We start from the raw sequence: 25,373 nt of genomic DNA, 5'->3' as shown, positions 1-25,373 counted from the left end.
TGCACAGTGTTTTCAGCACTCAAAGTTTTCAAGACATAGTGTATGGTGTCATCAGGGTTTCAGTGCTCAGTTGTCTGCGTTCTCAGTGTATCGAATGCCTAGTTTTTCAATGCTCAGTTGTACTGCACGCATAGTGTTCTCTGGTCATGCTTTTAGTACCCAGTGCTCAGAATATCTGAGTTATCTGGAAGCTCAGTGCTTCGAGTATTTTCAGTTCTCACTGTATCTTTTTTGGAAGCACAGTTGTTTTGGCTTTTGGTGTACCAAGTGAGCGGTGTTTTTAGTTCTCTGAGCACTCAATCTTTCAACTGCTCAGTGATATGAACATTCAGTGTATTGAGCGCACAATTGTTTCAGTGCTCGGAGTTTTCAGAACTCAGTGTACTAGTGATCAGGGTTTTCAGGTTTCAGTATATCAAGTGCTTGGTATATTTCGTTATCAGTGCTTTGAGCGCTTAGTGAACCAAGGACTCAGTGTATCAAGTGTACAAGTCATTCAACAATGTATTGAGCAACAGTTTTTTTTAAATGCTCAATGTTTTGAATTCAAAGTGTTTTGAATGTCAGTGTTATGAGTGCAGTGATTTCAATGCTTGTCGCTTTAAATGTTCTATATGCAGTAAAAAGTTTGAAGTCTTTTTATTGCAAACAGTAGTGAGAACTCAGTCTTTCAAATACAAATACCACCTGCACTCCCGAACAATTAAACTACCTGAAGCTAAGCACGTTTAAGCCTGGCCAGTACTTAGATAGGAGTCTATCTAGGAAAAGATTGGGTTGCTGCAGAAAGAGTTGGTCAGGCCATTAGGGGATGCTTATACTCTGTGGTCTGTGTGTGGACCCCAATATGATGAGAAAAAATTAGTACCATTTTTAAAATGTGATTTGAGGTCCTGACTCTCTGTAGTCATAAAAGATTCCTAGGTGTCTTTCAAAAATAACAGAACATTTCTCGATGTCCTTTCTAAGCTGCCCATCCCGGCCTAGTTATTCTAACCTTCTACTGATACATAAAAGGCTGCCGTCACATTGTCTAGGTGGATGGTACACATTTGTGTTGGTTAAAATGCTCCCCACTCTCTACGTAAAGCCCTTTGAGTAGGTTAGAAAAGTGTTATGTAAACATAATTTATTATTATTATTATTAAGTTTGCCGAGTACACATTGTTGTTTCACAATCATAACATTTTTTACATTTTCTCAAATGTACAATGTTTGGGATGGCCAGTGTATCAATTTTTCATGTGCCCACGATATTAAGTGCAAAACATCTTTAATACAGACTGTCTACAGAAGATAGATTTTCACATTCAGCTATTTTTTGTGCTTTGCTCTCAAATGAACAACATATACATGTGAATATACATTACCTGAGAATGTGTTCACAGCTCTCTGAGCCTGCAATCAGTGAACAGTACCATACAAAAATAAGTCATATTAAATTGTACACATGGAATGTTATAATGAACAGGAAACTTTTGCATTTTTGTTCTGAGGTGCATATTTCAAACCTAATACCGGGTTTTTAAATCAAGAATGGAATCATTACCAAAATGAAACTATTGAATTTATTAATCTAAATAGCAAGCAGTTGTGATATAGTGGTACTGAAACAAAAGAAAATATGACCATTAAGGCAACTTTCAGACACTGTGTGGAGTATGTTTCTCTATTTAACTAAAGACACCATCCTTCATAGTGCCCCCCAAATGCCATACATGTGGAGTATAGGTCATGTGTAGCCACAAACAGCATTGTTATTCAGTCTTTCTCACAACCTAAGCTTATTTACCTTGGTGGTGTGCTTGGTGGTTTTAGTTAACTAAGAGGCTTCCAGGTGCTTTGTTTCACGAGAGAATACCCTGATTCTTTTCTTTACAGTGGATAAAACAAACAGTAAATCACTTCCTACATTCCTGTCTATTATCAAACTAGACCAAAGCACCTTTGTTGTTTACTGCTGAAATGAAGAAAACTGAAAATGTTATGACACTGTTATCATCTTCGTTAAAGAAAAAAACCTTGTGACAACACAATCAGCAGAGGTTGCTTCTGTGCCTTCTTGTTACTAACATATATAATGGCAAAAAGACAAACAGAATTTGAAAATGATATTATAAAATGCTGTCGGGAATAGCTGTCACGTTCATCAAGAGTTTATGATTACGGTCCTTGCAAAAATTTCCCTGTGCTTTAAGATTTAATGCATTGTGATTTGAACTGAGAAAGCTTTCAATTATAATGATGTAAGGTTGTCATTGCCTCTTGTGATTTTGTAGAACAGATAGAGGTCATTATTAGGCTTTAAATATCCTCTTTTTAAGAATAAAACAGAGAAAATCCCTGAAATCTATGCCACAGTGTCTGGTATTTATGAGGCCTTTAATCAAAAGCCTGAATAATACTATATGTTACAAACAAAACACATTTTGCCTGATTTCTATAAACCAAGTCCAGATAGTTACACAGAATAGAGATGACTGCATATCATTATATTTAGAGTACTATATTAGTAAATAAGTGGCAAAATGACTAATTCTGGTAAACGCTTTAGTTTTAGCGTGCCAGTATTATTTGTAAGAGGAACTCGGTCAGCACAATCACCCAAATTTTAGTTACTGAAAACACAACAAAGCTAACTCTACAATAGGAAACAGATTTAAAAGTACTTGATTAATTAGTGCAAAAAGACCTTTAGATGTAATGCACTGATATGATTAAAAATGCAAATACTGTACGTACTGTTAATGTGGAAATAGAAAAAAGTATGAAGTATTAATCTGTTCATTGTTTTATCCTGCTTATCATTACAGGATTATGTAGGAGTTGGAGCCCATCCTGGCAAAATCGGGGACTAGGCCAGTCTGAAACTTTAACTGGGTGGTAAAAATATGCAGATCACATTCCTGTGCACATAATTCTTCTTGTGTGCATATAATGTAAATAAATACACCCAGCACTCAAGAGCTGACAATTAACCTAACATAAAAACCTTTTACATTAGGAGGAAACTGGAGAAAAGAGGCAAGAATGTGCAACTAGGCTCGGAACTGAACTCAGGTCCCTGGGTCACAAAGCACAACACTGTGTAATGTTCAGTGGAAGAGAACTGGTAGAATTAAAGATGTGTAATGTACAGCAGCCATTACTCCATTATAATTCAAACTCAATACATCATTGAAACAATCAATTGTGATATTGTTTCATGACATTCAGAGTGAGTACTACAATGAAACACAAAGAAAACAAGTTGAAGCAATGCACTATAACAAGACAGAATAGAACAAATGTGTTAGTGTGTTCAGCTAATGAAGACAGGATCATCCTTGTGGGGAACCCCTGAAACCATGTTTTTAAGTTTGTTGTGAAACTTCTTCAGTCTTAATATTCAAAGCAAGACTCAAACATTTCATTTTTTCTGATGATTTTTCAAATATTTAATGTGTGACAATTTTATATTTCCACAAGTATGGGAGACAATAAATTTTATTCCATATGAATCATGTTTCCTGTTTAGGATGTCTGTCAAATTTTCCACAAGCATTTATTAAACAATCTCTCTATTATAATAAAAAATACTGGGACGAGACAAGACTTTTTAGCCTGGGACGTGACAAGACTTTTTCAGAGAGATTCGTTCACGTCCCGCGAGATGAGACTTTGTGCCAAAAGATTTCACCACGCTGGGGTCGGAAATAAAAGACAAAGAGTAGATGACAAAGTAGAATGTCGTAAAGAATTAAAAAACGTTGGCAAGATACACATGCAGAGCAGGTTAGAGATAATGAAAGTACTAGTATTCGAAAGTCTCAAAAAAATAATAGTAAAGATCGCATTAGCGCAAACAAATGATAGTTATTACTCGGTGAAATAATGGAACAGCAAAAAGAGATCGAATATATTGTTCGATTTAAACTTTAAGTCGGGGACTTGTAGATCGTCTAATTCATGTTGCCATTATAGGAAAAGTAGAGTTTCTTCCCAATGAAGAGGCGTATCTGTGAGAATTAAAAGATTTGTTGTTTGGTGAAAGTGAAATCCACATACACGAGTGGTAGAGATGCAAAGTGGCTGGCGCGTAGGGCAAAATGTTCTGGCGAGCGAAGCGAGCAGGGGGCAAAGCCCCCTAGTATTTAAAAAATAAATGCATGTGCTTTGCATGTTGTGAGTAAATGGCTTGATAACTGACTTATGGATTGTATGCAATGAATAATGTAAGATTTTTTGGAGTTGTTTTTCATATTATTTTAAAACTGCTTCTCTCTCTTTGCGGCATAACTGGGCTCTTGCTTTAAATGACCATTATTTTTCTATTGTGAGGCACAGTATCCCATCAAATGTAAGATCTCATAAAAGTGACTAAAAAGACATCTGCTCTGATTGTGTTCAACTCCCTTGTATTTTTCTTTTAAAAGCTTTTTATTTAGGCTTGACTGAACAAGTTTACAAATTTAAACATCGAAGTGGGCAGGGGTTTGTGCTGGACAGCGCACTTTTGTGAGTGCCTGTTGTGTTGGTGAAAACTTGACCCTTTCCTGTTATTATGCTCCTTCTTTTGTCTCATGGGCAAAGGGCCCTTTGTAAGCAATGCCTCAGGGTGTGAACCAGCGTCACCCTGGGAAGTAACAGGTAAAGTATATTTGACACAGACTGTTGAAAATGTGAAGACACCTTCATCAAAATTAACCAAAGCTGAGCAGTGAACCATTTTTCTTAAGAGAGCATTATTGTCATTCAACAGACAAACCCAAGTGATCTTATGATGGAGCCGCAAGGACAGAGAATTCAAGTCCCAAAAAAGATTTTATTCTTTATTTATTCAATAAAGAAAACCAGATAAAATATCTTTGAATCAAAATGTCAAAACAAATAAAACAACCCAGCCACTAAATCGAAAAATGTTTTTGATCAAAACTGTAAGCAATTCTGACTGTATTATCAGCATAACAGCTACAACATCTTAGTAGTGTTATGATTTGCTTTCAATGTGAAAGGAAAAGACTGTGAGCTCCAAAAAAATACTTTAAGAAAATACTTTATTGGCTAAAAAATTTAAATGCTTAATGAATGAATTACCATTAAAAGGTAATAAGTAAGAAAGAAAAAACTAAACCCGATAATGAACGAAATACAACATCCATCCATCGATCCATTATCCAACCTGCTATATCCTAATTACAGGGTCATCGGGGTCTGCTGGAGTCAATCCCAGCCAACACAGGGTGCAAGGCAGGAAACAAACCCCGGGCAGGGCACCAGCCCACCTCAAGGTGCGCACACACACACCCCAAGCACACACTAGGGACAATTTAGGATCACCAATGCAACTAACCTGCGTGTCTCTGGACTTTGGGAGGAAACCGGAGTACCCGGAGGAAACCCACGCAGACAACATGAAAACTTCGTGCAGGGAGAACCCGGGAAGCAAACCCAGGTCATCCTTACTGTGAGGCAGCAGCGCTACCCACTGCGCCACCGTGCCGCCGAAATACAACGTAAAAGGGTAAATTAAAAATAATTAAAATACTTATAAAAATGGTGAAATTCTCAAAATCATGCTTCAAATAAAAAAGACCAAGACCAAGTAGAAAAAAACAACAAGAACAAAAGGCCACTGCAAAACAAGGAAAATCCATAAACCAATGATCTAAATAAAAGATATTTTCAATAGTTAAAAATTTTTAAGATTTATCTTTAAAGATAGATACAAAACAACTGAAACATCTCAGAAAGGGGTACCAGAGACAGAGGTTGGAACTCTAGGCTGAAGAAGTCAGATTAATTCGTGAGAATGCCTTATAAAGGGGTCAATGGCAGCCCCCTCAGATTCAACAAAAGGAGAAGACAACAGGCAAAATAAAACAGAACAATTGCAAAACAAAAGGGAGGTCATTACAAAACAAAAGAGAAGATAACTAATTGAAAGTAATTAAATGCTAAACAAAATGAACACATATGATTTTATTAACGAAAAGAATAAAAAAAAAATTACAAAGAAAAACAAAATAATAAATAACATGAAACAAAACCAAAGCCCGGGGCAGAGCCCCAGTGAGAACAGTTACTGATCACAGAACGTGTTAGTGGCACACATTTGACAGCAAAATATAAATAAAAGGAACAAATTAAAATAATTTTTTGATTGAAACTGAATAAAAAAATAACCGCAATAGCACACAAAATTGTTTAAACACCTACAGATCTCAACAGATGTAATAAATACTTAGAGAAGAAATGAAAGTGTGTTGATAAAAATGTACATGTTTTTTTATTTTTTGACTAATAAAAGAAATTGCACTAATAAATTTGATTTAGATTTATATAGTAAGTTCATTGTATTTAATGTGTTTTGGTATTTGGCTAGTTAAGTGTGCTCAGTTGCTCTTCACAAAGAAAGGCGCTAGATAAAAAAGATTTGGATTGTATAATAGATTAAAGAAAAAATAACAACACAAAGACTACTATGCTAAACTAATCTAAGAAGACACCAGCAGAATCACCAGAATCAAAAATATTTAAAACATTTTGTGTTTTGCAAATGATGACATGACAAGTTATTGAAGATACTATACTCAGTATATATTTTGTGTTTATCGCCTTGCTATTAAGTTTTCCTTAATTTAAATTTCCTTTATGGGCAATTGACTGCTGTACAGCTTTGTTCTAAAGTGCTTCTTAGTTTTATTTGCAAACATCTGTCAACCAGTCCTTAGTCTGCACTTTCTACGAAATGCCCTCCATTTGTTAATTTACGCAAACGTGCCGCAGCATTAAGTTCACTTCAGAACGAATAAAAGGAAGACTGCAGTATAAATCCATCAGATGTGTTGCAATCTAAAGGCGGAGTAGCATTCAGTTTGTCACTGCAGTTGTTTGTCACAAAAGGAATGCTTTAGCATCAAGTGGCTTTGTCTTTCAGTACCTGCTGCCACATTTGTCCATGGCAACTCATAAATTAAAATTTAAAGGAAACACAGAATCCATCACTTAGTAAAACTGTTAAATAAATAAATAAATAAATAAAGAGGAGTTATTCAAAAAGGACAAGCTAGTCACCTCATTAAGTATTCATGTAAGTGACTGGGTTGACTCTCTAACTAGAAGAAGCTACTTTTCAAAATTCATCTATCAGCTTCAGTATTATTTATATGTCCATTCCACCTCTGCAATATTTAACACACTCCAACATCTGGCCTTTGATGTTTAATTACACTGTTACATTTTTAATCCCGAAGACTATAAAACAAATTCCCAGGAGAAATGATGCCAACTATATCATTACCAACAGATGAGTCACGGGTTAGTGAAAAAAATGTCAGTAAAGTTAGATACAGTGGCTACTGTGTGCTAAAACCTTTAAGACTCATTAAACTGTATCCAGTCTCAAGGCTCATTTGCACAGTACTCATCTCTTTTGAGATTTTTAGGACTATTCATTCAGTTTTATCTGGCATAATGAATGAATTAGACTGTATCTTCTAAAAACTTCATTTTTATTTTAATTTATTTTAATCTTTTTATTTTATAGGTTTTATAACTTTTGTGGTCAAAAGCAGTTAAAGAATGTCATAAGTTATAGCAGTGTAATGGAGAGAAGTTAATTTTTCTACGCCCCTTCTAATGGCTAAAAATTTGCAATGTGAAGCACGAGGTTGTGGGATCACACCCCAAGAGAGACTCACTGTGTCTTGCAAGTGTTCAAAATTAACGGTGAGCCTGATGTATAAGATTTGGTTCATTGTAATGAGGTACAGTAACTTCCTGATCCTTCTAGAAGCAGTGTATGATGTATCCATGTTTTGACTATATTCATGTCTTGGCTATTTAGTGTCTTCCACATTTCTAGCATTGTACTAGCAAAATCTAAATTACATTATAGATTCCATTAAGGAAGTATGGTTTGTCAAGGCGAGTACTGTGTGAGGCATAATATAAAATTCAAAGAAGTTGATAAAGGAACTGGATTTGAATTGGACAGACACATTAGAAAATGGATGTATGGAGAGATGATGAAGAGGACAGTGCATTTAGTAAGAATCATGATTTTAATCTAGAAGCAATAGGGAAAATACAAGAAAAGCTCGAGGTACAATGGCCTCACAACTGGTAGTGGGGTTGTTTAGAAATTTCTAGAATGATATAAGTCTGTACACCTAATTAAAGATAAAATAATTAAGAAGGAAAACTTAGATTCAGACTCATATTGAGAGGTTTATCTATCTCTGATGGATTGCTTCCAGGTTTACGGTCGTGTTCATAGTACAATGAAATTCTTACTAGTCAATGTAATACAATAAAATATCAACAAGTAAACCTGGGTAAAAATATCAGTTTTCTGATTAATCATTACTTTTCATTTAAAAGATTTGATATTGATTCTTAAAGTCTCAAGATCAATTTTGTGAATCACTAACCTGCTCAATTCCTATATGAAGATTTTTGCTTATCTTCATTTTTGGTGTTCCAACCCAGTAAATGTCGATAATGTGTCGGCTAAAACTTTCTACGAGAAAAGCACTTTACTACTTTGCATAAAATAGTGTGTTGTCCTTAACTGAAATCAGCTTCTTTGACACTTAAAGTCAGATGTGTGGACTAAATATAGATTCAAACAGTGTATCTGTAAAGAGCAAATGGATAAAAGCAAAGCCTTATATAAGCTTTGCAACTCAAGAGTTAAGCATTATTGTAACACATTAAATTTGAGAAATCATTTATCCTGACATCACCCATAAACAACTTCAGTCAACATCCAAATGAGTAGAGCCTACATCTTCACTGGAGATGGCATATAGGTCCAAGCTTCCATTTAATTTGCCTCATGCCCAAAAAATAACAGAATCAATAGCAGTTTTTTATTTGTAAAATTAAGAGACCCTACAATATTTTTGAAAACAAGTGCTTTTGACAAATTATACAATTTTTAGAAATATTCTATACCAACCAGAAAGCATAAGAGTGAAGTTATTGAACCTAGGCTTTATGAAGTTCTTAAGCAAAGCATCACCACATCTCTCAGGTAAACAGAGACAGCAGCCCTAACTTGCGACAGCTGAATATCCAGGGCAGCAGATTCATACATGACAATCACTTATCGCTACAAGAAAATGACTGGACACCTGTGATGGATGTGTTGTAGATAAGAGTGCAGCATGCCAGTCACAACCGGGAGCAACCTCGATGCTGAGATGGCTGGCTTTTGTTCCAAAAACCTTTCTAGCATCTCCAATGTGCTGTTCCATCGCATGACAGCATCAATCACAAGTTTTCCCATCCATCCATCCATTATCCAGCCTGCTATATCCTAACCACAGGGTCACGGGGGTCTGCTGGAGCCAATCCCAGCCAACACAGGACGCAAGGCAGGAAACAAACCCCGGGCAGGGCGCCAGCCCACCGCAGGGCACACACATTGCCTCACATCCTGAGACAATACAGCAGAGCATGGTAATGTTCGACATTTTCTGTTCTCATGAGAGAATCATTGCTGCCATCCCATTTGGCAAAGGCCAGATTGTGTCATTAGATGTCTACAAAGAAATGTTTGGCTGAAATTTTCAAAAATCTCAAGAGTTGCTGCCCCAAGTTGATCATTACCACAATGCTCTGGCTCATAGAGCCACCAAGACAATCCTTTTAATTGGTGCCTCTGGGATTAACATTTTGAATGCTGCACTCTAGTCATTTGACCTGACCCCTTGTGATTTCTGGCTTTTACCCAAAACCAAAGCCAACCTGCATGGCAAATGCTTTGAGGACTGAGAAGATGTGACCAAGGCAGTGAATGAAGAACTGGCAATGCTGAAAAAAAGATGGTTTTCAGGAGAATTTTGACAAATGGATCCTCAAATTGTAACTGTGTGTTGAGGTTGGAGGTGGTTATGTGGAGAAGTAGAGAATGAATAAGGTTTCTATTAAAGCGAATAGACTTTTGGAACTCTCCCCCTTATATATACAGTATATATATACAGTACACACACAAACATAAACATGCATATATACAGTGGTGTGAAAAACTATTTGCCCCCTTCCTGATTTCTTATTCTTTTGCATGTTTGTCACACAAAATGTTTCTGATCATCAAACACATTTAACCATTAGTCAAATATAACACAAGTAAACACAAAATGCAGTTTTTAAATGATGGTGTTTATTATTTAGGGAGAAAAAAAATCCAAACCTACATGGCCCTGTGTGAAAAAGTAATTGCCCCCTTGTTAAAAAATAACCTAACTGTGGTGTATCACACCTGAGTTCAATTTCCGTAGCCACCCCCAGGCCTGATTACTGCCACACCTGTTTCAATCAAGAAATCACTTAAATAGGAGCTGCCTGACACAGAGAAGTAGACCAAAAGCACCTCAAAAGCTAGACATCATGCCAAGATCCAAAGAAATTCAGGAACAAATGAGAACAGAAGTAATTGAGATCTATCAGTCTGGTAAAGGTTATAAAGCCATTTCTAAAGCTTTGGGACTCCAGCGAACCACAGTGAGAGCCATTATCCACAAATGGCAAAAACATGGAACAGTGGTGAACCTTCCCAGGAGTGGCCGGCCGACCAAAATTACCCCAAGAGCGCAGAGACGACTCATCCGAGAGATCACAAAAGACCCCAGGACAACGTCTAAAGAACTGCAGGCCTCACTTGCCTCAATTAAGGTCAGTGTTCACGACTCCACCATAAGAAAGAGACTGGGCAAAAACGGCCTACATGGCAGATTTCCAAGACGCAAACCACTGTTAAGCAAAAAGAACATTAGGGCTCGTCTCAATTTTGCTAAGAAACATCTCAATGATTGCCAAGACTTTTGGGAAAATACCTTGTGGACTGATGAGTCAAAAGTTGAACTTTTTGGAAGGCAAATGTCCCGTTACATCTGGCGTAAAAGGAACACAGCATTTCAGAAAAAGAACATCATATCAACAGTAAAATATGGTGGTGGTAGTGTGATGGTCTGGGGTTGTTTTGCTGCTTCAGGACCTGGAAGGCTTGCTGTGATAGATGGAACCATGAATTCTACTGTCTACCAAAAAATCCTGAAGGAGAATGTCCGGCCATCTGTTCGTCAACTCAAGCTGAAGCGATCTTGGGTGCTGCAGCAGGACAATGACCCAAAACACACCAGCAAATCCACCTCTGAATGGCTGAAGAAAAACAAAATGAAGACTTTGGAGTGGCCTAATCAAAGTCCTGACCTGAATCCAATTGAAATGCTATGGCATGACCTTAAAAAGGCGGTTCATGCTAGAAAACCCTCAAATAAAGCTGAATTACGACAATTTTGCAAAGATGAGTGGGCCAAAATTCCTCCAGAGCGCTGTAAAAGACTCATTGCAAGTTATCGCAAACGCTTGATTGCAGTTATTGCTGCTAAGGGTGGCCCAACCAGTTATTAGGTTCAGGGGGCAATTACTTTTTCACACAGGGCCATGTAGGTTTGGATTTTTTTTTCTCCCTAAATAATAAAAACCACCATTTACAAACTGCATTTTGTGTTTACTTGTGTTATATTTGACTAATGGTTAAATGTGTTTGATGATCAGAAACATTTTGTGTGACAAACATGCAAAAGAATAAGAAATCAGGAAGGGGGCAAATAGTTTTTCACACCACTGTATCTCATATATAAAAGTCTGTAAGAAACAATCAAGCATTTATCAGTATAGATAGCTGTTGAGTTGCTTTATAATCTGTGAATAAAAACTGTTCCAGAGTCTAGTAGTGTAAGTGAAAATGTCCCTTTACTGTTTCCTGGAAAGGAGGAGAGGAGAGAAAACTAACTGTGCAGAATGTTTTTAATAAAATGGCTAGTCTGTCTCAGGCAGTGTGTGTTACATTCCCTGAACAGAGGAGTAGGCGACACTCCTGTTCCAAATTGACTTCACCATCCACTGTAGTGCTTTGCAGTCCCGAGTAAAGCAACTGCTGTAATGTATCTACTGATGATGCACCTCTCTGTGCACCTGTACAAGTATAGCTGAATATAGCCAGGCTTTCCACAGGCATCTGACAAAGTAAAGTGAGTCTTCCTGATAATGGTAGCTGAGACATAATATGCTCAATTCAGTTCATCGGTAATGTCAACAAGAAATTTTAAGCTTCAATTCTCTCTATAATCTCCTCTCTCAAAGAGATGGGAATATGGTCTGCCTACAGTTTCCTGAAGTCTAAGATTGGTTTTGATAAAATTAAGTGAGAGATTGTTATTCCACCACCATCATTGTGTCAAACAGCAAGCCTACTCATCGCTTGCAAGTATGCCTATGATGGCAATTTTATCACCAAATTTAATGATGGAGTCAGAATTTAATTTTGCCATGCTGTTGAAGTTGAACAAGTAGTGCAGTACAGGCTTTGCACACTATCCTATTGAGTGCCGCCATGGAGGGTCAGTGTGTTGATGTCGATATTATGCACAAGCTGGATGCATTTCTTGCTTTCATAGTAAACTGGAATAACAACTTAAAAACTGATGATACAATTCAGTACGTGCAGCAGAATGACAGGCCAGTAATAATCAGAATTATCAGAACCGGCTATACTTCCTTAGAAGACTGGCGTCCTTCAACATCTGCAATAAGATGCTGCAGATGTTCTATCAGACGGTTGTGGCAAGCGCCCTCTTCTACGCGATGGTGTGCTGGGGAGGCAGCATAAAGAAGAGGGATGCCTCACACCTGGACAAACTGGTGAGGAAGGCAGGCTCTATTGTAGGCATGGAGCTGGACAGTTTGACATCTGTGGCAGAGCGACGGGCGCTGAGCAGACTCCTGTCAATCATGGAGAATCCACTGCATCCACTAAACAGTATCATCTCTAGACAGAGGAGCAGCTTCAGTGACAGACTGCTGTCACTGTCCTGCTTCACTGACAGACTGAGGAGATCGTTCCTCCCCCAAACCATGCAACTCTTCAATTCCACCCGGGGGGTAAACGTTAACATTATTCAAAGTTATTGTCTGTTTTTACCTACATTTTTATTATTCTTGAATTTAATATTGTTTTTTTTTGGTTTTTTTTTGTGTCAGTATGCTGCTGCTGGAGAATGTGAATTTCCCCTTGGGATTAATAAAGTATCTATCTATCTATCTATCTATCTATCTATCTATCTATCTATCTATCTATCTATCTATCTATCTATCTATCTATCTATCTATCTATCTATCTATCTATCTATCTATCTATCTATCTATCTATCTATCTATCTATCTATCTATCTATCTATCTATCTATCTATCTAATACAGCTCTTTAGCAAATTAAACATGCAATGTGTTTGTGTTTTTATGTTGAAAACACATATTGAGCACAGGCGCACCACATTCTCTTACATAGAAGGGAGAACTCCAATGAAATTGAATGGTCATGTCCTTGTACTACTCTTACAGTCAGAAAGCCTTTCTTCCTTTTTTCCTTCATCAAATATATGGGGCAAGTCATCTCAAGTTATAAGACTGCCCTGTTAGAAATCATTTTCACAGAACAGGTTTTAGAAATTTCACCCCCTGCATCAGCAAGAGGCAGACTTGTCATCTTGGCATCGACGGATCTCTTTCCAATGCTGCCTACTGTTACTCTAGCAGGGGGTCCTGCTTCTCGCGTAATTACCACGGACGTCTAATTTAAAGCAGTGCTGAGAGTCAGTCTCTGATTTTCATTTCCTCCACTTTCCTCTTTATTTGACCTACTTGGGTCAGAATTTTGAAATATAAAACATGCAAAAACTTTCCCATGAATGAGCCAAACCTTGCTGACTTTCTCCATAATCATGAGTTCCAAATTACCTTGCTGCTGTGAGGACGATAGCTTCAGATGATCTTTCATTGCAATCACTCCAAGTAGAAAAACCTATAAATCTAAATTTCCTATGACAATTCTGCTGTGGAATACCCATAGCCAAAGTGCCAGCTTGCATTAGATATATATTCATGACATTGCCTGGTCCCAAATATTGCAATTCTTGTAATACATATTTTTTGCAGCATGTTTTACATATTTTTTTATTTCTCTTATAGTCGGTACACTTTTATCAGACTGTTGCTTTGAGTTTTCATTTAAAAATGGGATCCACAAGGAAATCTAAAGGAACTCATCTCAGCATTTGTAGCTCTTAAATGACAGAGGAAATGAGGCTAAATAATCCTTAGGGACCAGCATGACATTTATAGTTTGAAGGTCTATAGTTTAGCAAGAAGATGGGAGTTTCACTATTAATGCTAATGTAATATCATAAGCAATAAAAATGTGCTCTTGGACAATAAGCTCTATGTAATTAAAAAACAATCTCTAATTATTTCTGTCTGTTTCACTTGCGTCAGTATAACTCTCCTCAGTTTACAAACTGAATAGAAACCTATAAGTTGTGCAAATCACTAGCTTTTATCAAATAATATGTTCTGTGAATATTTATATACCATACTTCTTAATAACAGAGCTCCAGCTTACTGTATGAACCTGTGATTTTCACTGCCCTCACCGTTACTTTGAACCTGGCTAACACTGATAGCACCCTTGTGTTCGTACAAATCCAATTCAGGATCCCAGCCTCTGGAAGGTAGCAAAACAGAAATGTGCAAGCCTGGTTATCCCCTATTATGCTCTCTAACTTCTACAGCTGCACATGCTTAGTAGCTGCATAACATCTTGGTACACACTGGTCACAGCATTATGAATTTGGACACGAACATCACTGGCACACAGCTCCCATGTTTTCAGGACATATATAGTATAACACATGCTGCCGTAGGAAGAGAAACTCTCTCTTTTTCATTTTTCTCTCTCTCTCCTCTTTTCTGTACTACTCACACCAGTAGATTCAGGGATGTCTTTTATCCTTGGGTGATAAAGCTACTCAAGAGCCATGTGTACAGAAAACTGCATTACGTACCTTTAATGTGATGGTCTTATATGTATTGCCTGAAGTCTTATTTACTGTATGGTGCTGTATTAATTGTAAGTAATAATCTCATTGAACTGTGTACAAGTGATAAAACATGTGAACTTGAAGATAAAATTGACTACTAAAACACCTTACTCACAGATTGCAGGCAAAATTGCATCTTTTTGCTGCTTGAAGCTAATTCAAAATAATCACTAATTATACCTTAGAAAGTATACTGTATTAAAAATCATTGGCAACATGATGCAGTTTTCTAATACAGTAAATACTACTGAAGACCAAGTTCCATTTTTTTAAAAGAGATTTGAACCTTTAGTAAGAAATCCAAATATATGCCTATATATTGCACCTGGCAGAACATACATGGGTCTTTCAATTTTGATGTATACAAAATATTCACTGACCCTTACCATCAGCCCAAAGGCAGTGTCAGAATACAACGTTGGTGTTTCCATAGTTACTAAGTACACAAACAATGAAGATGCCACCAGACACCGGTTTAGTTAGAATGTTAAAGGTGTCACTCGAATTAAATATCTGATGTGCAAATCTCTCAAAAAAAGAAATTTCTGCTTTTATATGCATCTATTCAATGAATGACATTGTTATGTATGTGAGCAATTATGTAAGCCTTTGCATTGTGAAATGCTTTTGTTAATTTGCCTTTTTACTGCAGATTACTTTAAATGTAATTATTGACACTGATCGCTATTAAATATGCTAAAAGATAAAAACTGATTGAATGCATAGATGGCCGAAGCTATTTATACATGAAAGATAATATTTATTTAAATGCACTGTTATCAACACATGCCTTTACAGTAGACATGTATTGTGTTGCAAGCAGTACAGAGGTATGTGCTGCTGCCTAGCAGGTCTGATTTGGGGCATGGTCACTGTCTATGTACAGTTGCTTATTTTTTATTATTATTTTTTGCAGGTACATTAATTTAAAGCCAAAACACATGATTACACTGAATGGAGACTACAAACTGACCTGACAAGAATGTGAAAATATTCCTTACTGCTTTCTTTTGTTAAGTCTGCATATTTTGTTATTTTCTGTGGTGGGCTGGCGCCCTGCACAGGATTGGTTCCTGCCTTGTGCCCTGTGTTGGCTGGGATTGGCTCCAGCAGACCCCCGTGAGCCTGTGTTCGGATTCAGCGGGTTGGAAAATGGATGGATGGATGGATTTTGTTATTTTTTGTTGATTATTTGTGGTTACTTTTTAGGTTCATGTTTTTGTTCAGTCTTGTCAGTTGTTTTTCCGTATTATGTGTTTTAAATAGGTTTTTAAATATTTTGTGAATTAAGCTATTTCTGTTAGTTGTCCACCTTGTATTCAAAATGTTGAGCCAAAAGGGCTGATGCCCCCAACACTGCTGCTGTGGCTTCGAGTGGGCCAATATAAGTGTGACCTGAACTAAAATGAGTATTAACAGATTTCTGCAAATACAGTTAGGTCTATAAATATTTGGACAGACACAACTTTTTTCTAATTTTGGTTCTGTACATTACCACAATGAATTTTAAATGAAACAACTCAGATGCAGTTGAAGTGCAGACATTCAGCTTTAATTCAGTGGGGTGAACAAAACGATTGCATAAAAATGTGAGGCAACTAAAGCATTTTTTAACACAATCCCTTCATTTCAGGGGCTCACAAGTAATTGGACAAATTAAATAACTGGAAATAAAATGTTCATTTCTAATACTTGGTTGAAAACCCTATGCTGGTAATGACAGCCTGAAATCTTGAACTCATGGACATCACCAGATGCTGGGTTTCCTCCTTCTTAATGCTCTGCCAGGCCTTTACTGCAGCGGCTTTCAGTTGCTGTTTGTTTGTGGGCCTTTCTGTCTAAAGTTTATTCTTCAACAAGTGAAATGCATGCTCAATTGGGTTAAGATCAGGTGACTGACTTGGCCATTCAAGAATTTTCCACTTCTTTGCTTTAATAAACTCCTGGGTTGCTTTGGCTGTATGTTTTGGGTCATTGTCCATCTGTATCATGAAATGCCACCCAATCAATTTGACTGCATTTAGCTGGATTTGAGCAGACAGTATGTCTCTGAACACCTCAGAATTCATTCGTCTGCTTCTGTCCTGTGTCACATCATCAATAAACACTAGTTTCCCAGTGCCACTGCCAGCCATGCACGCCCAAGCCATCACACTGCCTCCACCGTGTTTTACAGATGATGTGGTATGCTTTGGATAATGAGCTGTTCCACGCCTTCTCCATACTTTTTTTTTGCCATCATTCTGGTAGAGGTTGATCTTGGTTTCATCTGTCCAAAGAATGTTTTTCCAGAACTGTGCTGGCTTTTTTAGATGTTCTTTAGCAAAGTCCAATCTAGCCTTTCTATTCTTGAGGCTTATGAGTGGCTTGCACCTTGCAGTGCACCCTCTGTATTTACTTTCATGCAGTCTTCTCTTTATGGTAGACTTGGATATCGATATGCCTGGAGAGTGTTGTTCACTTGGTTGGCTGTTGTGAAGGGGTTTCTCTTCACCATGGAAATGATTCTGCGATCATCCACCACTGTTGTCTTCTGTGGACGTCCAGGTCTTTTTGCGTTGCCGAGTTCACCAATGCTTGCTTTCTTTCTCAGGATGTACCGAACTGTAGATTTTGCCACTCGTAATATTGTAGCAATTTCTCGGATGGGTTTTTTCTGTTTTCGCAGTTTAAGGATGGCTTCTTTCACCTGCATGGAGAGCTCCTTTGACTGCATGTTGTCTGTTCACAGCAAAATCTTCCACATTCAAGCACCACACCTCAAATCAACTCCAGGCCTTTGATCTGCTTAATTGATAATGACATAATGACGGACTTGGCCACACCTGCCCATGAAATAGCCATCCATCCATCCATCCATCCATTGTCTCCTGCTTATCCGAGGTCGGGTTGCGGGGGCAGCAGCTTGAGCAGAGATGCCCAGACTTCCCTCTCCCCGGCCACTTCTTCTAGCTCTTCCGGGAGAATCCCAAGGCGTTCCCAGGCCAGTCGAGAGACATAGTCCCTCCAGCGTCTCCTGGGTCTTCCCCGGGGCCTCCTCCCGGTTGGACGTGCCTGGAACACCTCACCAGGGAGGCGTCCAGGAGGCATCCTGATCAGATGCCCGAGCCACCTCATCTGACTCCTCTCGATGCGGAGGAGCAGCGGCTCTACTCTGAGCCCCTCCCGGATGACTGAGCTTCTCACCCTATCTTTAAGGGAAAGCCCAGACACCCTGCGGAGGAAACTCATTTCAGCCGCTTGTATTCGCAATCTCGTTCTTTCGGTCACTACCCATAGCTCATGACCATAGGTGAGGGTAGGAACATAGATCGACTGGTAAATTGAGAGCTTCGCCTTGCGGCTCAGCTCCTTTTTCACCACGACAGACCGATGCAACGCCCACATTACTGCGGATGCCGCACCGATCCGCCTTTCGATCTCACGCTCCATTCTTCCCTCACTCGTGAACAAGACCCCGAGATACTTGAACTCCTCCACTTGGGGCAGGATCTCGCTACCAACCCTGAGAGGGCACTCCACCCTTTTCCGGTTGAGGACCATGGTCTCGGATTTGGTGGTGCTGATTCTCATCCCAGCCGCTTCACACTCGGCTGCGAACCGATCCAGAGAGAGCTGAAGATCACGGCCTGATGAAGCAAACAGGACAACATCATCTGCAAAAAGCAGTGACCCAATCCTGAGCCCACCAAACCGGACCCCCTCAACACCCTGGCTGCGCCTAGAAATTCTGTCCATAAAACTTATGAACAGAATCGGTGACAAAGGGCAGCCCTGGCGGAGTCCAACTCTCACTGGAAACGGGTTCGACTTACTGCCGGCAATGCGGACCAAGCTCTGGCACTGATCGTACAGGGACTGAACAGCCCTTATCAGGGGGGCCGGTACCCCATACTCTCGGAGTACCCCCCACAGGATTCCCCGAGGGACACGGTCGAATGCCTTTTCTAAGTCCACAAAACACATGTAGACTGGTTGGGCAAACTCCCATGCACCCTCCAGGACCCTGCTAAGGGTACAGAGCTGGTCCACTGTTCCGCGACCAGGACGAAAACCACACTGTTCCTCCTGAATCCGAGGCTCGACTATCCGACGGACCCTCCTCTCCAGGACCCCTGAATAGACTTTTCCAGGGAGGCTGAGGAGTGTGATCCCTCTGTAGTTGGAACACACCCTCCGATCCCCCTTCTTAAAGAGGGGGACCACCACCCCGGTCTGCCAATCCAGAGGCACTGTCCCTGATGTCCATGCGATGTTGCAGAGGCGTGTCAGCCAAGACAGTCCTACAACATCCAGAGCCTTGAGGAACTCCGGGCGTATCTCATCCACCCCCGGGGCCCTGCCACCAAGGAGTTTTTTGACCACCTCGGTGACCTCAGTCCCAGAGATGGGGGAGCCCACCTCCGAGTCCCCAGGCTCTGCTTCCTCATTGGAAGGCATGTTAATGGGATTGAGGAGGTCTTCGAAGTATTCCCCCCACCGACCCACAACGTCCTGAGTCGAGGTCAGCAGCGCACCATCCCCACCATATACAGTGTTGACACTGCACTGCTTCCCCTTCCTGAGACGCCGGATGGTGGACCAGAATCTCCTCGAAGCCGTCCGAAAGTCATTCTCCATAGCCTCCCCAAACTCCTCCCACGCCCGAGTTTTTGCCTCAGCAACCACCAAAGCCGCATTCCGCTTGGCCTGCCGGTACCTATCAGCTGCCTGCAGGGTCCCACAGGACAAAAGGGTCCTGTAGGACTCCTTCTTCAGCTTGACGGCATCCTTCACCGCTGGTGACCACCAGCGGGTTCGGGGATTGCCGCCACGACAGGCACCGACCACCTTACGGCCACAGCTCCGGTCAGCTGCCTCAACAATAGAGGCACGGAACATGGCCCATTCGGACTCAATGTCCCCCACCTCCCTCGGGATGTGGTCGAAGTTCTGCCGGAGGTGGGAGTTGAAGCTACTTCTGACAGGGGGCTCTGCCAGACGTTCCCAGCAGACCCTCACAACACGTTTGGGCCTACCACGCCTGACCGGCATCCTCCCCCACCATCGAAGCCAACTCACCACCAGGTGGTGATCAGTTGACAGCTCCGCCCCTCTCTTCACCCGAGTGTCCAAGACATGTGGCCGCAAGTCCGACGACACGACCACAAAGTCGATCATCGAACTGAGGCCTAGGGTGTCCTGGTGCCAAGTGCACATATGAACACCCCTATGCTTGAACATGGTGTTCGTTATGGACAATCCGTGATGAGCACAGAAGTCCAATAACAAAACACCGCTCGGGTTCAGATCAGGGGGGCCATTCCTCCCAATCACGCCCTTCCAGGTCTCACTGTCATTGCCCACGTGAGCATTGAAGTCTCCCAGCAGAACGAGGGAGTCCCCAGAAGGTATGCCCTCTAGCACCCCCTCCAGGGACTCCAAAAAGGGTGGGTACTCCGAACTGCTGTTCGGTGCATACACACAAACAACAGTTAGGACCCGTCCCCCCACCCGAAGGCGAAGGGAGGCTACCCTCTCGTCCACCGGGGTAAACCCCAATGTACAGGCTCCAAGTTGGGGGGCAATAAGTATACCCACACCTGCTCGGCGCCTCTCACCGGGGGCAACTCCAGAGTGGTAGAGAGTCCAGCCCCTCTCAAGGAGATTGGTTCCAGAGTCCAAGCTGTGCGTCGAGGTGAGCCCGACTATATCTAGCCGGAACCTCTCAACTTCGCGCACTAGCTCAGGCTCCTTCCCCTTCAGAGAGGTGACATTCCACGTCCCAAGAGCCAGTTTCTGTAGCCGAGGATCGGACCGCCAAGGTCCCCGCCTTCGGCCACCACCCAACTCACACTGCACCCGACCTCCTTGGCCCCTCCCATAGGTGGTGAGCCCATGGGAAGGGGGACCCACGTTGCCTCTTCGGGCTGTGCCCGGCCGAGCCCCATGGGTGCAGGCCCGGCCACCAGGCGCTCGCCATCGAGCCCCACCTCCAGGCCTGGCTCCAGAGTGGGGCCCCGGTGACCCGCGTCCGGGCAAGGGAAAACGCCGTCCAAAATGGTTTTTCTTCATAGGAGGTTTGTTTAACCGCTCTTTGTCTCATCCCTCACCTAGGACCAGTTTGCCTTGGGTGGCCCTACCAGGGGCATAAAGCCCCGGACAACAGAGCTCCTAGGATCATTGGGACACGCAAACCCCTCCACCACGATAAGGTGACGGTTAAAGGAGCCTTTGAGCCAATTGTCCAATTACTTTTGAGCCCCTGAAATGAAGAGATTGTGTTAAAAAAATGCTTTAGTTGCCTCACATTTTTATGCAATCGTTTTGTTCACCTCACTGAATTAAAGCTGAAAGTCTGCACTTCAACTGCATCTGAGTTGTTTCATTTAAAATGCATTGTGGTAATGTACAGAACCAAAATTAGAAAAAAGTTGTCTCTGTCCAAATATTTATGGACCTAACTGTAGGTGGATGGATAGATAGATCAATAGCAATTGCAATGTTAAAATTAGATATTCTGATCCTTATTTAGTGATTTCCCTTAGCAAATCTTTTGGGGGAGTTCTTTTAGATCAGTCTGAAATTATTCTGCAAGGGCTCTGTTTTTCTCTATTCAACAGATCTGTTGGAGGACATCAAGTGAACTGCTCAGTTCTTCTTAAGATGTCCTCTCTAGACAAAGAGATTCCAAAGTTTATATATGAATAGACAAGAAATGAAAGCCAGAGAGCAGTTAACCATCATATAGACTGTGGAAAGTTACTAGAAAACTTAGTTGGAAAGTTAAAATAAACAAGTTATCACAATGTCAAATCCATGAAATCTTTTAGGTGATGCCAATAGAAATTGTTTTTCTATAAAATCAATACATATGAATATACACATATATAAAAAGGATAGGTGGCACGGTGGCGCAGTGGGTAGCGCTGCTGTCTCGCAGTTGGGAGACCTGGGGACCTGGGTTTGCTTCCCGGGTCCTCCCTGCGTGGAGTTTGCATGTTCTCCCCGTGTCTGCGTGGGTTTCCTCCAGGCGCTTCGGTTTCCTCCCACAGTCAAAAGACATGCTGGTTAGGTGGATTGGCGATTCTAAATTGGCCCTAGTGTGTGTTTGTGTGTGTCCTGGGGTGGGTTGGCACCCTGCCCGGGATCGGTTCCTGCCTTGTGCCCTGGGATTGGCTCCAGCAGACCCCCATGACCCTGTGTTCAGATTCAGCGGGTTGGAAAATGGATGGATAAAAAGCATAGAAAACTCCAAAAAAGTAATTTTTCCTTGACATATCTAAACAAAACACAGACATGTGTCAACAATAAAAAATATACCCACTTTGGAAGCTTTTTGTTCCTTACATTAGTTATGAATGTTCTAAATGGCAAAAGCTAAAACAGATGGGTGAAAACTCACCCTTCCTTGAAAAATAAAGAGCTGGGGAAGAACTTTGTGTTTCAAAAGGGTAGTGATTAAAAGTATACTGTGCTTGCAAGGTCTAACTCTGAACTGAACTGCATTCAATTCATAGCACTGAAAACAACAAAATGGATGTCCACGATCTAATATAGAGAAATTTCATAAATGGGAAGCTATAGCTCAATATAATGTAGATTCTCAAAATTTATAAAATCTTACCTAAAAAGATATCTGATTACTCATTTAATCTTTTTTAAATTTTGTAATGGCCTCACATTTTACTGTATTGAGGGCATTATGTAGGTTTCACTTGAAATAGCAGAAAGATGGCATAATAATAAGCACAGCTACCTCACAACTTTAGGAAGCTGGTCATGTAATGCAGCATATTCACAATCTTTGTGGTGTTTGCACGTTGTATATGAGTAATCCTCCACACACTCTGTTTTTTCCTCACATTCCGAAAATGTGCAGGTTTGGTGACATGGCTATTTGAAAATGGCCATGTTTGGGTGTATGCATGACTGAGCACCTTGCTTGGTGTTTCTTATAGTGGTTCACAATTAATGTGTCTAGAGATTTAACAGCAAAAATCAAAATTAAAGTAAAATCTCAGAACTGGCTCCAGACTTGCACTCAATACAGCTGAAACAGAGATCATACTCCTGATACCATAGATTGAATTGTTAGGTTATGACAAAAATGTCATTATGTTAATTTCACAATCTAATGGCTCCACTAAAATAACATACATTCCGAGTTATTATTTACCTTATGTTTGTTACTCTCATTTAAATTTTACAAATGTGGCACTGCACATTTGGCCCAAATAAAACAGTGCATTGTGTACAACTATGTTGTCTACCAAGGTGGTGTTAAGTCTCAGTTTCACATTAAAAAAAAGTGTAGCTAACACATTTTGGAATATCTAACTATCCATTATGAAATCTATTCCTGTGTCCAATGAATAACAATTTCCTTTAACTATAAATCTCAAAACAATGCATACCTCTTACTATAACCCAAAGATCAATTTGTGAGTCTGACTGTCAATGCTAAATTGGTCCAATGTCAGTGACTGTGAGTAAGTCCTTCAATGGACTGGTGCTCCCTGCGGGGCTGGGTATCTGCATAGCACCCACTGCTGCCCAGATTGACTCTGGCTTTTGCAATACCAAAGTGGAACAAGCTGGTTTGTAAAACAAGGTAAGCATTAAATAAACCAAAATGGAGGACTAAGTTGTGCTTGGTTTTTTTAGGATGATTCTCCTCTTCTTGTCTAAGGGTGTCATCTTTGTATTAAATGTGGAACTCTGAAGGTATTTTTGGGGTGAGTAAGAGTTTCACAGCTATACTGACAAAGACTTGTAGCTTCCTCTTTAGTTTCCCTTTTTAAGCATCCATGAAATAACAAAAAGTGAAACTGAATGAAAAGGAGACAAGCAGGCTGTTAAACTGTAAAAAGGCAAGAATTGATGATTTATGATATTAAAGAACAAGGCATTCTGTTTGTGGTCTCCAGGGACCAAACAGTTCTCACTGGATCAAAAGCAGAACAAAGAATTCTCTCTGCACAAGACAGAAGATAAATTTGCCGCGCACAAACATTTGCTTTCAGACTTACAATAAACACCTGAAATGTACCCAAGTAGGCGATCTCATCGGTAGAAATGAGGACTGCTTAGTGTGAAAAAAAAAAAAACGAAAGCACAATTTTATTATTTTTGTGCTGATCCCAGCATTTTGGGTGCTGAAGAATATTGTCCTAAGGTGGGATGTGAAAAAATAAAAATAATAATAATAAACTTGCAAAAAAAAAAAAAAGAATCCATCTGTTTTCTGCCTGGCAGTATTGTGCTCGGGCATTTTGCCATTTCTGACATATGTGACAAAAGCAGAAATGTGTTAATTGCAGTCAGATTTAATAATTTATGGTGATGCTGCACACACACAATATTAACTCATCCAATGAGTTAATATTGTAGTGCACGTTGTGCCATAAAACACTGAGAAAACAGTAAAATTTAATATTAAAAAACAAGAAAAGGTGACATTAGTGTCTTGTTAAGTCAATTAAAGTGCAACTTGCTTAATCTAGAGTAGGTCAGGGTTGCAAGAGCCAGTGCAGCATCAGGTACAATTTAGGAAGCAAGCCACACTCATGCTGAGATCTACTGTGCATGGGGGTCAGTTCAAAATTATTAATCTAGCAAACTGTTTTTTGGGATTTGAAAGGAAAACCAGAATACCTGGAGAAAACCCCAGGTTCCTGGGGTGAACATGCAGATTTCAACAGGACATACAGGACTCTGCTGTACTAAGCAATACACCTTCTGTTTCACTCTAAGCTAACATAAATGGTAGGCTGTAATTCAACTGTAGCATTCATACAGCTTTTGAAAGCATTTCACTCAGTTCACTGATTGGATTATATGGTACTCAGCCGGAATGGAAGGAATATGTAGATCTGAAAAGAAATTAAATGATCAGAACCATCTTCTCTGTTAAGATCCTATATGAAAATCAATTTTTTGTTGAGCAGGTTTATTGATAGAGATATTGGAGAGTGACTGCAAAATTAACCTTGGCATGTTGACTAGACTTGTATTTTGTTCCTGTGTGTCTGGGAGGGTTCATTCTGTGAAAACTGTTAAATAGAGGAAGACTGATGGAGTCAGATAAGATTTTGGGTCACTACATGCTGCATTTGATTATACTGTAACTGCAGATACATTTTTCATATTGAAGATGGTAATTGAAAAACAATGTATACAGAGCAAACATTCAAAATTTCAAATGCATTCAGTGAAAGACGTGTTTAAAAAGGAGAAAGCATGTAACCCACCCATCCATAAAACATGCTATATAAAAATTTAGATGGTCTTATACATAACTGCTATTTGCCTTGGTGAAGTTCTTTTATTTACCTAACCCTGGATTTGAAACAGTACTCACATTTTTCAAGGTACTCTGGAGAAGGATGATATTAATCAAATTTTGTAGATAACATTGGCAATAAACTATAACTTCTTAAAAATTGTACCAATCCTTCAAAACATC

The 25,373-nt window shown here is 40.1% G+C and overlaps 1 protein-coding gene across 1 annotated transcript in view; it reads right to left on the bottom strand.

The window, feature by feature from the left end:
- The window catches only part of mpped1 (metallophosphoesterase domain containing 1), a 354,345-nt gene that overhangs the window by 94,959 nt on the left and 234,013 nt on the right, over positions 1–25,373 (bottom strand). The window lies entirely within an intron of this gene.

Source organism: Erpetoichthys calabaricus, chromosome 1, assembly GCF_900747795.2.
Source record: "Erpetoichthys calabaricus chromosome 1, fErpCal1.3, whole genome shotgun sequence".
Classification (NCBI taxonomy): Eukaryota; Metazoa; Chordata; class Cladistia; order Polypteriformes; family Polypteridae; genus Erpetoichthys; species Erpetoichthys calabaricus.
This window is presented reverse-complemented; position numbering and strand designations above follow the sequence as displayed.